The sequence below is a fragment of the Pelodiscus sinensis genome, chromosome 5 (assembly GCF_049634645.1).
Source record: "Pelodiscus sinensis isolate JC-2024 chromosome 5, ASM4963464v1, whole genome shotgun sequence".
Classification (NCBI taxonomy): Eukaryota; Metazoa; Chordata; order Testudines; family Trionychidae; genus Pelodiscus; species Pelodiscus sinensis.
The window spans coordinates 71,274,365-71,286,577 of NC_134715.1; positions in this window are offsets into that span (position 1 = coordinate 71,274,365).

Sequence of the window (12,213 nt, forward strand, 5' to 3'; positions counted from 1 at the left end):
TGGGACAGTGCAGGCGTGTCAATTACTGGTACTAGAGTAGAGTCTAGTACTATGGTAGAGTCAGGGACAGGCAGCACACCTGCGTTCCCAGGGCATCAAAGGCTGACTGCCTTTCTCTTGCTCTCTGGCGGAGGGGGGAAACAAGATGGGGTTCATGTCTGGCTACAATGACTCTTAGCAAAAAATACCGAACCCCCACCAAAAAATGCAAGGAAAAAAATTCTGTTGAGGAAAAAAAAAAGTACCAGAGGCAAAATGCAGTTGTGGCCTCATTAATTCCTGGGCCATTCCCCCCACCCCAGCCAGCGTGAGTTGCTGCATGTTCCAAGAAGCCTTCTGTCGGGCACCCAAGCCGGGCTTTGAGAAAAATAGAAAATACCGGACATTTTAGATATCTGGTATTTTTTGAATTTTTTTACCAGACAGAAGGCGCAAATACTGGGCTGTCCAGTTCAATACCGGATACCTGGCAACCCTAAGCAAGGCACAGAGCAGTGGACTACCCCCATCTGAAATCGGAATGTGTGTTGTTTGTTTCAATAATTATGCTTTGTAATAGGGATATTAAGGATTAGTCGACAAGTGTACTATCTGATAAGCCAATGCTTATTGAATAGTCAGTCGACTAGTCGATCCCCCCTTGCTGCTTCTATCTGATAGAGGCAGCAAAGGGGGGGAACAAAGGGTACTTCAAAGCGGCAGTGCCGCATGGCTGAGCCCGGGATCAGCTGTGCGGTGCTGCTGTTTTGAAACGCCGAGGTGGCGGAAGTCCCACGGACTCCATGCTGTGCTGCCGCTTTGAAATGCACAAGAGCCCCTTCTGGGGACTCTTGGACATTTCAAAGCTGGCATGCCCATGTGAAGCTCGGAGACAGCAGAACTTCCTGCTGACCCTGGGCTGCATGCAGAGTTCTGTATTCCTCCTTTGAAATTTACAAGAGCCCCAGTAGGGCCCAGTAGGGGCTCTTGTACATTTCAAAGGAGGAATGTTGAAGTGCCTATCGACTACTCATGTAGTCAATTAACCATTATTTAACATCCTTTTTATTGCGGCACCACACTGCTGCTGTTGCCAGCTCTCATAATATTTGATCTTTGCTGAAAACAGCAACGCCAGGAGTTGTGGTTACCAGGGCAATATCATGTGTCATTAAAAAATAGTATTTTAGCCATCATGGTTGCGGACAAAAACTTGAAAAGGGAAACCTAAATTCTCACAAACCAGAAGACAAAAAGCATTCACAACTTCTTATTTTTAAATCTTATTTTTTTGTCATAGATTAAGAATACACATAGATTAAGAATCAGGTTCCTATGAGAAAAGTTAGGCTCTTTTTATATATGATTGCAAGACTCAGGTTCTTGGTCCACTCTGCTTTTATATGAGTGTCTCTTCTAGCAGATACAAAAAACAGGACTATGTAGCACTTTAAAGACTAACAAGATGGTTTATTAGGTGATGAGCTTTCGTGGGCTGGACCCACTTCCTCAGATCAAATTGGCACAATTTCTTCCAGAATGGGAGTGTTTCTGTGATGGACTTCAACCAAGAGCGGCCCGAGGCTGGCTGGAACAGCTGGCGCCCTAGGTGGGGCGGCGCAATCGGCGCACCTGCCTGCATGGCCGTCAATGGCCATGACATCATGATTGGGCGCCCAGGCCATCGGTGCCTTAGGCAGCTGCCTAGTTTGCCTAGGCTCACGGGCCGCCCCTGACTTCAACCAATTTCTATGATTTTTACTGTCATGGCAAATCATTTATGTTTCTCTTTTTAAAAGAAAAACAATCACAATTTATATCACATAATTTCATAGTCATGCCAGTTGTGCTCAAAGTGTACTGATTCAAAAACACCTACAACAAATGGTTTAAAAGTCTTTAACATGATATTATAGGAGTTTGAATTATTTTAATGCACCTGGCTTACCTGATGGTAGCATGTGCTCAGATATACAGTCAATACAAGACACTGTATTCAGAATAATTGCATTCAAGCAATCAGTTATTTCTTAATTAACAACAAGAAAAAAACAACTGCTGCTGTTCAGAACTGGGATGTTATAAAGGTATATACTTTTCCACTCTATGTCATTGGTCTTCTGGAATACATCCTGGGCCAAATTCAGTGAACTTTTACCAGGAATGTACTTGGCCTTGTATAGCTATTCAATTCATTAGAAAGAGGGAAATTAGATGTCTGGATCTTACATATGACAAGGTCACATATGTAGGCATTTATAAATTGACAGTACACCCAAGTTGGTTTAAAAAGCCTGAAGCTTTATTATTATTATTATGACAAAACAATCCACAAACTTTGGAAGGCTATTGTAGTCGCCAAGCAATAGTATTATCCTTTATTACAAAAGTCAACAACATAATAAAATACACTTAAAATATTGAGTCTAGACACAAGAATAATTTGACTTTAGCTTCCAAGATTTCCCAAGAGTAAAACTACAAGAAACCTTATTCAGGTAAATACCCAGTTAGCTAATTCATTTCTGATATTAAAGTTCTTATTTCTGCTATATATCTCTTTATAAGGTTGCAGGGAAAATATAAGGGCAAGAAAGTTTGAGTTACTGCTAGCTTAAGGGAATAAAGAGAAAAAATGACTACTAAGAAAGTAGGCTTGTTAATAAATGAAAAGGAAGACAAAATTAACCACTATTCTAAATTGGCCATGTTACTATAACTTACTGAATAGCTTGCATAGTTCATCTTTTAACACGATAAATTAAAAGAGGAATATGGACAATTATGATGTAATGAAGACCTTGCCTATATAGCTTTTGTTCTCAGGAAAATACTGATCAAGATGGATGCATCTACATCATGCAAGCCTGGAGGGCAGAATATTTAAGGAGCTTGAACATTTGTTAGGACACATAACAGCATGTCATTGGGTCATAATGTTTGTTTAAGGGTAGATTTTGTTGGGTTTTGTTTCTATGACAATGCTTTGTATTCAAAATTTAGTAACAGCTGAAAACAGGAGTTAACACAATCATTCATTTATCTCATGCTATAAACATGTTCTAATTTATTATTTGTATTGAAATGCTCCTTTGTACTAGTGACCATACAAACACACAGGGTACATCTACACAGCAGGGCTAAAGTTGAATTAAACTATGCAACTTTAGCTAGGTCAGTTGAGTAGCTTAAGTCAAAATAGCTTAATTCGTCTTTTGGCGCTGTCTACATAGCAGCAAGTCGAAGGAAGAACACTCTTTCTTCAACTTTTCTTACTCTTCATGAAATGAGGGTTATCATGAGTCAGAGTAAGAAGTCCTCCAGCTCGATATTATTTTGAAATAAAGACTTGTATGTTATTTTAGAATAACATCAGTTATTCTGAAATAAGGCTGTTGTGCGCAGGTGTGCACAGGATCATATTCTGGCCTAACCTAATACCAGTGTAAATCCAATTGTAAAGTTAATAGAGTAATATGGATTACATCAGTAAAACTAAAAGCAAAATTTAACTAGTTTCTCTCAGGGCCAGCTACTTCCAATCTACTAGGTTATTTGAGTACTTGATTTTGATTTTGATTCTACCTCTGCTGTAAACTATTTAAAAATATTGTTGCCTTTAAAACTTATTTGTATCTCCATAGACATTGACTATAATCTGATTCTGATTTCCTTTCTTGATTAATGGAACCTCACCTCAGCCTGCTGCTATCTCAAGTGTCAATTGGAGTCTACAGACCATAGCTAAGCTAAAATAGTAGTAGAGGTAAGAGATGCCACAACAAAATGATGATTCCAGGGGCTGAATCCTATTAGTAAGTTATAAGAATATTGTAGCGCAGGAGTTCTTAAACTTCATTGCACCACAACTCCCTTCTGACAACAAAAATTACATCATAATCTCAAGTGTGAGGACTGAAGCCTGTGCCTACCCAAGACCATTGTCCCAGGGGCCCAAAGCCTGAGCCTCATTGTTTTGGGTAGGGGGGCCAAGGCTGAAGCTGGGGGCCTGTAACCTGAGCTCTGCTGTCCAGCATTGAAACCTTCAGGCTTTGGCTTTGTCCCTGTGCAGCGGGGCTCAGGATTCAGCCCCAGTTCTAGCAAGTTTAAGCCAGCCCTCAAAGGCAGCCGCACCCCACAGTGTGTAAACCACTTTTCTGGAGAAAGACTTTGCAATAATCCATAGTTCACAGTAAGATGTGCACAAGTCAACTCCTTGCTTTGCTGGTATTGACTGAATAATAAAAACAGTGAGAAACTCACCTCTCCCACTAAGAGATTCTGCTGCAAGTTACAACTGTCTAGTATCATTTGAGATTGTTCAAAAACTTCATACTTAACCACTTTTTGTTTGTCTAATGTTTCACGTTCAGATGCCATTAAATCCAATTGATTTCTGTATTTGTAGTTTGTAATTTGTTGATGTTTTTAAACTTGATTTGGTTTTATGACTTTATAAAATTAACACACTCAGACACAGATGAAAAGACCGAACTAGAGAATATTTTTCTTGAGTGAAACAAAAGAGATAATTACTGTTTGATTAGCACTTGTTGAAAATTGTATAGCTGTATATTTTTACTAACATTGAAGATTTGTGACACATAAGCCATTTTTAAATTAAATCCATCTTGCTACTAATTGAAAAGAATTTTTATTGCCATATTATGTTATCTTGGTCTAGTTTTTGTGGATATAGTTGTCCTCCATTAGTCTGCAATAAAATCTAAATTGAAAGAAATCATGTTTTCTTTCCTTCCTGCTACTGTTGGAAATATTGTTTCATTTTTTTAAAGAAAAATGGTTGTACCAGAATGCTAGATAATAATGGCTCACTTTTTTGTTTTTGTAACTGTTCAAAGTAATTATTGTGTCTTATGTGTTCTTACAATAATATGTTGGCCTATTGTGCTCTTTTGTCTCCAAAGAAGCTATGTGTAATATATATCCCATTTGTAATTGCAATACTAGTCCACTGCAGCAATAAAGTTGTCATACTGAACATGAAATTGACCACTTTACATTGTTAGTACTGCTTTTTTTTATTACAACAGTTTGTAACTTTATGTCCTCATTAGTGTGATCCATTGCATAATAAAGTTGTCAGACATTTTTTGCAACTTACTGTTTTCTACCCCGAACTCTGAAAAGTTACTTTGGCATTGGCAGTTGAGTTTACTTACTATGACAATGTTGATATTGAGGTAACCAGAAAGATAGTTGTATTATCCAGCTATAATCATGTTCTATAATTATATTTGTGAATAAAAGTAGCAGTTCATGAGATCTGCACGCACTTTATGTAACTTTGTTATGATTTGGTTATGGTATCAGTAAATTTATAGGGGACTTCACTGAATTAAGAATGCATTCAACACTGGAAAACAAACATACATCAGATAATATGTTCCACTGATGTTTTGTGGATCTAGTATCCAAATGCAATAAGAAATTACCCTAGAGGTTAACATATAATACTTAGGTCTTGAACTTGGAAATGTACGTGTGTGGGTGGACCACAAAGCAGAACACCTTTGAAATAAATTCATTCTTTCTGTGTTGTTCTTATTTCAGGATAGGGCCCCAAAAAGTCTTTGTCCCTTTTTGAATTTTGGAAAAAAAAATCTATTTTTTAAAATAAAACTCTTTTCCCATTGTTCTGTGCAGGATGCTTGATGAAGGAAATGGCAAACAATGCTATTTTCTCAGAATTCATTTCTCATGAGTACTAATAAAAAATATATTTTAGAATAAGTTAGTTACCTATTAATCAGTGAGTTTTAGCTTATTTGGAAAATACCTTTGTAGCTGCTAAGAGATTTAGGTCTAGATTTTAGCTGTGGGGTTGTGGGCTACAAAAGAGACAGTTGCAGATGCCTGCTTCTGATGCTGATTTTATGCCAGAGGTAGACAATAAAATGGTGGTGGTTCACTAGGGTTAGCACCTGGAGGGCCTCACTGCTGTATTTACCTGTGCCCCTGCAAGTAAGGGCAATTGCAACTCCTGTTAACTGTGGATCACCATTCCCAGTCAATGGGAGCTGTGGGAATCCCATATGAAAAATTATTAGAAGAAATGTCCAATGCTTGGACTAAATGGGGGCAAAGTAAGGATTAAATAGCAGCTGTCGATCTGAATTCCTTGCTTTATGAGGATTTAGTCTGAGTCTTTGAGTATATTAAGCTACATTCTGCTCAGTCACATCAGTGCAACTTCATTGAATTTAGTGCTTGGGTAGGTGTAATAAAGAATTGTACTCAGTATTTTTGTGTGTTTTAATAATATCTAATACCTTCTGAAACTTTGACAGCATTCAACCTACAGATGTAATTATTTTACACATTTACTGATTATCTTTGATATTTATCCTCAGAAATAATTTGTTGAATTAAAATCATCATAAGTTTCGGGCAAAATATTTTCCTCACTTCCAGGCTTTCATCGTAGAGCACAACAAGGGGAATCACTAATGCAGATTGCAAATTAATAATAACAGGCCTGATTCTTGCTTTAGTGGATGGTCCAATAGGCTTCATTTTTATTATTCAGAGAAATCTGTTTCTCTCAGTTGTAAGAGTCAGCAGGCTTAAATGCAGTTTCTGAATAATTGCATAATTCTACTTTTCTGAAAATCATTTGTAGTTGCCAGTCCTTCATATATAAATATTTGGACACATTTTCAGAAAAGAATTACATAAAATTAACAAATATATCTTTATCAAAAATATCTATTTTCCCCTTATTTGTCTAATACCTGTTTTCTCTTTGTCTAGAAAGGAATCCTGACCATGAATGCAGTAACTCTATCAATTCTTGAATTGTAGCAATGATATGCTATTAAAGCACATTGTGATGGCTTTTTACTTATTTTTTATTTAAAAGGTTTGCCTCTATTTCTTGATATTTCCTGTTTAATTTTTATTTGTTTATAATATAAGCAGTGTATTTTTATTATATACTTATTACTCTAATTATTGTCTCTGCGTTTTACATTTACCCTTGGTTCCTCCGCATTGTTTGAGTCTCCATTCCGTTACCCCAACTTTACCATCTTAACTTCATTAATGAAAGTGATTTACACTGGTGTAAAACTGGTGCAATGGATTGGAGAATCAGACTTTTGTTCTCTAGTTTCATGTCCCTTGTGATTAAAAAGAGGTTTGCCTGGACAGGCTTATAGAATTTGTGCATAATTGCCGAGAGTTTGTTTATCATGTTTCAGAAGCTTTGTAAAAAATTATGAATAGAAAATGCACTGCTATTTACTATTTTACTAGTTGTAGCACTGCACACAACTCAATTAACCATCTGCTATTAGAAATATGGCAAATGTTTTATTTGTGTCTAAAGGAAAATATAAACAGATTTTGCCTTATAGGGATTGCCTTTTATATGTTTTGCGGATCATGTTACAGAAAAGCCAGGAATCTATTTAAACACTTTGTTTTGTTAAGTGTAACAGCAGGAATATTCTGAGACTTGATGAAAAATGAATAATACTACACTAGAAATGCTGAAGTTACTATACATGCCTCTTTCCAAATGACTCTCGAATTTCCTGCTGGTCTGGCAGAAAAATCTATTCATTATGACTCATTTTAACATGATCCAGTTTCAATATAGAAACTGTGTTATTCTTATTCTTATAAAAAAAGGAAACCTACTGTGATGTTTACCCAAAGCAACCATTAGAAACAGGAAGATGTACAATGTGACTGATACTGGATGTGGTCCACTTGTTAACCTGCATTTTCTAATCAAAGCCAATAAACACAAATGTTAGTATTTAAAATCAGTAGTTTATACTACATATTTATAATTGAGAAGAACTATGTAATCCAGTCTTCTCCACCCTGGATGTCCAGCCATGTTTTCTGTATTACATATTTTTAACATTAAAATATTGTCATCCAAATATGGAAGAGCAGCTGTGCAACTCGGGACACATCTGTTCGGTGATAGTGGAGATACACATCTGGTGCTTGGTTCTAGTTGATTGAATTCCAGCTGGAGATTTAAATTCATATCCAGCAATGACAACAGAAATTGAGGGATGCATATTACTCCTCAGAAATTATTCCATTGGGCTGTTACACTGAGATGCATTTTTACAATAATAGATTAAGCAATGTTGCTTGGATTAAGGTTTTCACTGAAAGATGTTCACTGGAAGAACATCATGTATATGCCTTCTCTAGTTATTGCTCATATTGTCACCAATGCATCATATGTGTGACTCTGCTCAAGTCAGAGTCACATTGGTGTGATTTTGATCCTATTTAGAACACATTTTAAATTTAGTGAGCGCAAACACTGATACTAAGACTTAAACACTCCAGAGATACTCAAATGATCCATGATCTTAAATTACTTTTCTTTGAAAAGGCCATTTTGAGTGGTGTTCCAGCTCATCCCCTTCCCATTGACCCACTGTGGGGCTGGAACACACAAAATGTAGTAGCTTGGGCCCACCTAGGCTCTGGTGTGCAAGGGGAATGTGGGGAGTGTCTTTCTCCTTGTCTATCAGGGGCCACTTCAGTGAGGGGCTGGTGTTTCTTTTTTGCTTCTCACTTACGTGCACTCCTGACTGATTTTTCTGTGGATCAGCAGCCCCCCACCCCTCCAAAAGTTCCCCATCTCTGAAACTTAATAAAGGACTGGGCTGTATATTTCTTGATTATGATCCACTGTATTAGGAAGAGCTTCAACAATCAATCAACACTGCTACTGCTTTTTCTGAAGAGTAGAATGTGGCATTGGTACAGCAAGGTCCAAATAATTTTTTTTCCTCAGAATTCCCCTTCCAAGTCTATTTTGAGAATGTACACAATCCAGGAATATTACCTAGAAGGCAATTTAAAAAGTGCACTAGGGGACTTATTCATTGAAATAAACGATTTACTGCACAGTGGATGAAACATTTTACTGGGGAAAATGAGAATAAAAGGATTAACATGTAAGTAGCTAAAGAAGAGACACGACTTCTTTCCTATTCATGCCCCTGTAAAGGGTGTGATGGTATTACAGTTAACTATGGGAAGGCCTCTCTCTCTCTCTCTCTCTCTCTCTCTCCCTCTCATTGCCCATAGTTTATAATTCAATCCTCAATATTCATATTTATTCTTTGTATTTCCCCCATCTTTCTATGAAAAAATGTGTTCAGAGATTATTATTATTTTTTTAGTTTAATGGCCTACACTAAATCTTAGCCCTGGCAGATTTCATAAAGATAATTTAATAATTAGTGATTAACATAGATTGAGTTTTGGGGTAGGAAAGGGAGAAAATATCAAAATGAGGGGTAATAAGTTTCCTGAAACAAACAGTGGGATAATGTGGTAGAAATTCATTTGTTTTAAATAGATTCTCCTTTTCCCCTTACTGCTTCTTAATCATTTTGAATTATATCTTCAGGCTTTTAAAAATCAAAATTATTTCTTTCAGTTTATTGTTTATGTTTTCACCTAAAGGGAGGAAAGGATTTTTATATAAAACATTTTTAAAATACTTTAATGACAAAGTGTTGTTATTACTATTACTTTTGTCATGTGTGTTGATCACCAAGAGTGAACTTGATGCTTTACAATACATACAAAGAAGACATAGCTTATGTACCAATGATTTTATAAACTAATGTTATGATTTGGCCACCTACTCATGGTAAGTAGTATGTTACCACTGTGGAGTAAGTCTGAGGCTGGCAGCCTTCTGTGGGCCAAAGTTAGCAGGAATTTTGTCTGACTAAGAACTTTAGGAATGTCCCCGTAGAGCTTAGAGAGCACTTTTGGCATGACAACAATTATCCCTGACATCGTAAACTTAGTAACCTTTTTTCCTCCTACAGAAACCATTTTAATATTGATTTCCAAAACCCTTCCTTTTTGCCACATCAATAATATCTTTACACCTTTCCTTATCTGTGCTATGCTTCATTGTGGATCTTTGATCTATATTAGACTCTAAGATCTTTAAGGCATTAAGTGTTATCTTAACTCCATTTTTCATAAACTGCCATGCATATGATAGAATTCAGGAGATTAGAATCAAAATGGATATTACAATATTGCTTAGAAGGAAATTGTATTGTCTAGAGATCTTAGGTAACCACTGTTAGTCAGTTCTAATCAACCCTAATCTAGAGGCTGAGGGATGCTCATGGTAATTTTGAGACCTGAATAGTGACTACTTTTGTGATTAAACTTTTTAGAAAATATACATGGTTGCCACGATTTCAAATATTATATAACCATAGATTAAAGTACAACTGTCAAATTTAAGTAAAATCTTCAGCACTGGAAATGTGCTAAGATTCCCTATTGATTTTGTGAAAAAAGAAAAACAAAACTGTATCCAAGACTTGAGTCTGGAGATATACTGAAACAGTGTTTCTTTTTTTTTTCCTTCTAATTGCCTAGACTAGGAGGTTTTATGATGTGTTGTGTCCTTCAAGGAATTTTCCCCTGTTAACTTGTTCAAACATACATATTGATAAATCTTGACATAAGATCTCCCCTCAGATGTTAGAATTAAGCCCTGCATACATAGCAACTTCATGAAGTGCTTCTGACTGAGTTAGGTGTGGATTTTAACCATTCCTTTAGCTGTATAATTTAGCATGCCATTCAGTTCCTGTAAGTAGTTAGCTGCACTGTAACTTACATTTTGGCAGTTCATGGATACAGAGTTAAACCTCACTATTTGTTTTTTCTTTTCCTCAGACATCTCCTTTGAATGCTATTTTGTGTGATGACATTTCTGTTCTGCTTACAATCTGTAATATCCAGAAGGTGGAGGATGAATGTTTCTGTGGCAACAGGCTGTTACCAAATACTGTAACCACAATTCTAAGTTCTTTGGGACTGCCCTTTTCAAAGACCATGGGGAACCACTCCATGGCTGGTGTTCAACAAAAGGGCTATTTTTTTCAAAAATATTTGTAATTTCTTCCTCTTCTCCCACTCCACTGATTTTCCAACCAGTTCTAACTGGAATTCTAGGTGCTACCTGAATACAAATAAATAATAATAAAAAAGGAGTATTTAGCATATCACACATAAAATAATGTATAAATAGGTGTGCATCCATATTTTTAGACAATGAGGAGAAAAAGGTAGCTTGTTTTAACTAATCTACATATTGTGTGATTCCCGCCGTAATTTTTAGTGGTGTACATATTTTGTGGTGCAATAATAATAATAAAAAAACAAGATGGCAATTCTTTTCCAAAAGAAACACTGTAAAATATTGTACACATAAGAAACAGAGTCACATTGCCCAAGTCACATAAAATATTTGAAAATCTGAGATATGTACGTGTTCCATGAAAGTGGTTCAGGAGTTAGATTTTCATGTTGAATTTGTATAATTGTTTTTAGAGGACATTTGGTAACAACAGATGCTAAATTTTACTTTGACTCTGAAGACAGAAGTTCTACTGAAGCAAGTTGGAGAATAGGTATGGCATGCATAACGGAAGGCAAATAAATTGCAAAATCTAAATCATGATAGGAAAAATTATACAAGCTGGAAAATAACGTAGTAGTGATTCAGTAAACTGGGAAGTTTTAGGAAGTTTTTAAAACAGTGTAAATAAGAAACTTATTTTGATGTTGCTAGAAAAATCATTATATTTTAAATAGGTTAAGAAATAGTTTTTAAAGTTTGGAATGCCCTTTTTTATGCAATTTTTTTCTGCAGCAAAAAATTATTCCAACTCAGGTGTCTTTTGTGATGGAGTTATATCCCTAAAAATAAACAGGGACTGATTATAAGTAATGCTTCTGCTTGTGCTATTGAACTTGAATTCATTAAGTTTGCATATTTTTGTTTATTTCTGGAGTAGCAATCTGTGCCAGGCTATTAAAATGATCAAATTATGAATCCATCTACAGTATGTAAGAATTGGCAATGAAATAGTGTATATTTCAGTGTATAAATGAATAAAATAAGTTACTGTGGAGGGGATATGAGGTTACAACTTATTCCATGCAATAAACATTATCTTCAGAAGCTTAAAAAGGCAGCTAAGAGAAGTAATCAAAGTCATTTGAAAACCAGATGGGATGTGGAACTTCCTTCACATTTCACATTAGAAGATGTGTGTGGATTCTTAAGTAGAGTTTGTCATTATTTGAACATTATTTGAACAGCTGGTGCAATGCACCAGGCCTATTCAATTGTAGTGCTTCTGACAATTTTCAGACCAATAAGAATCAACTCAACCATGGAATTAC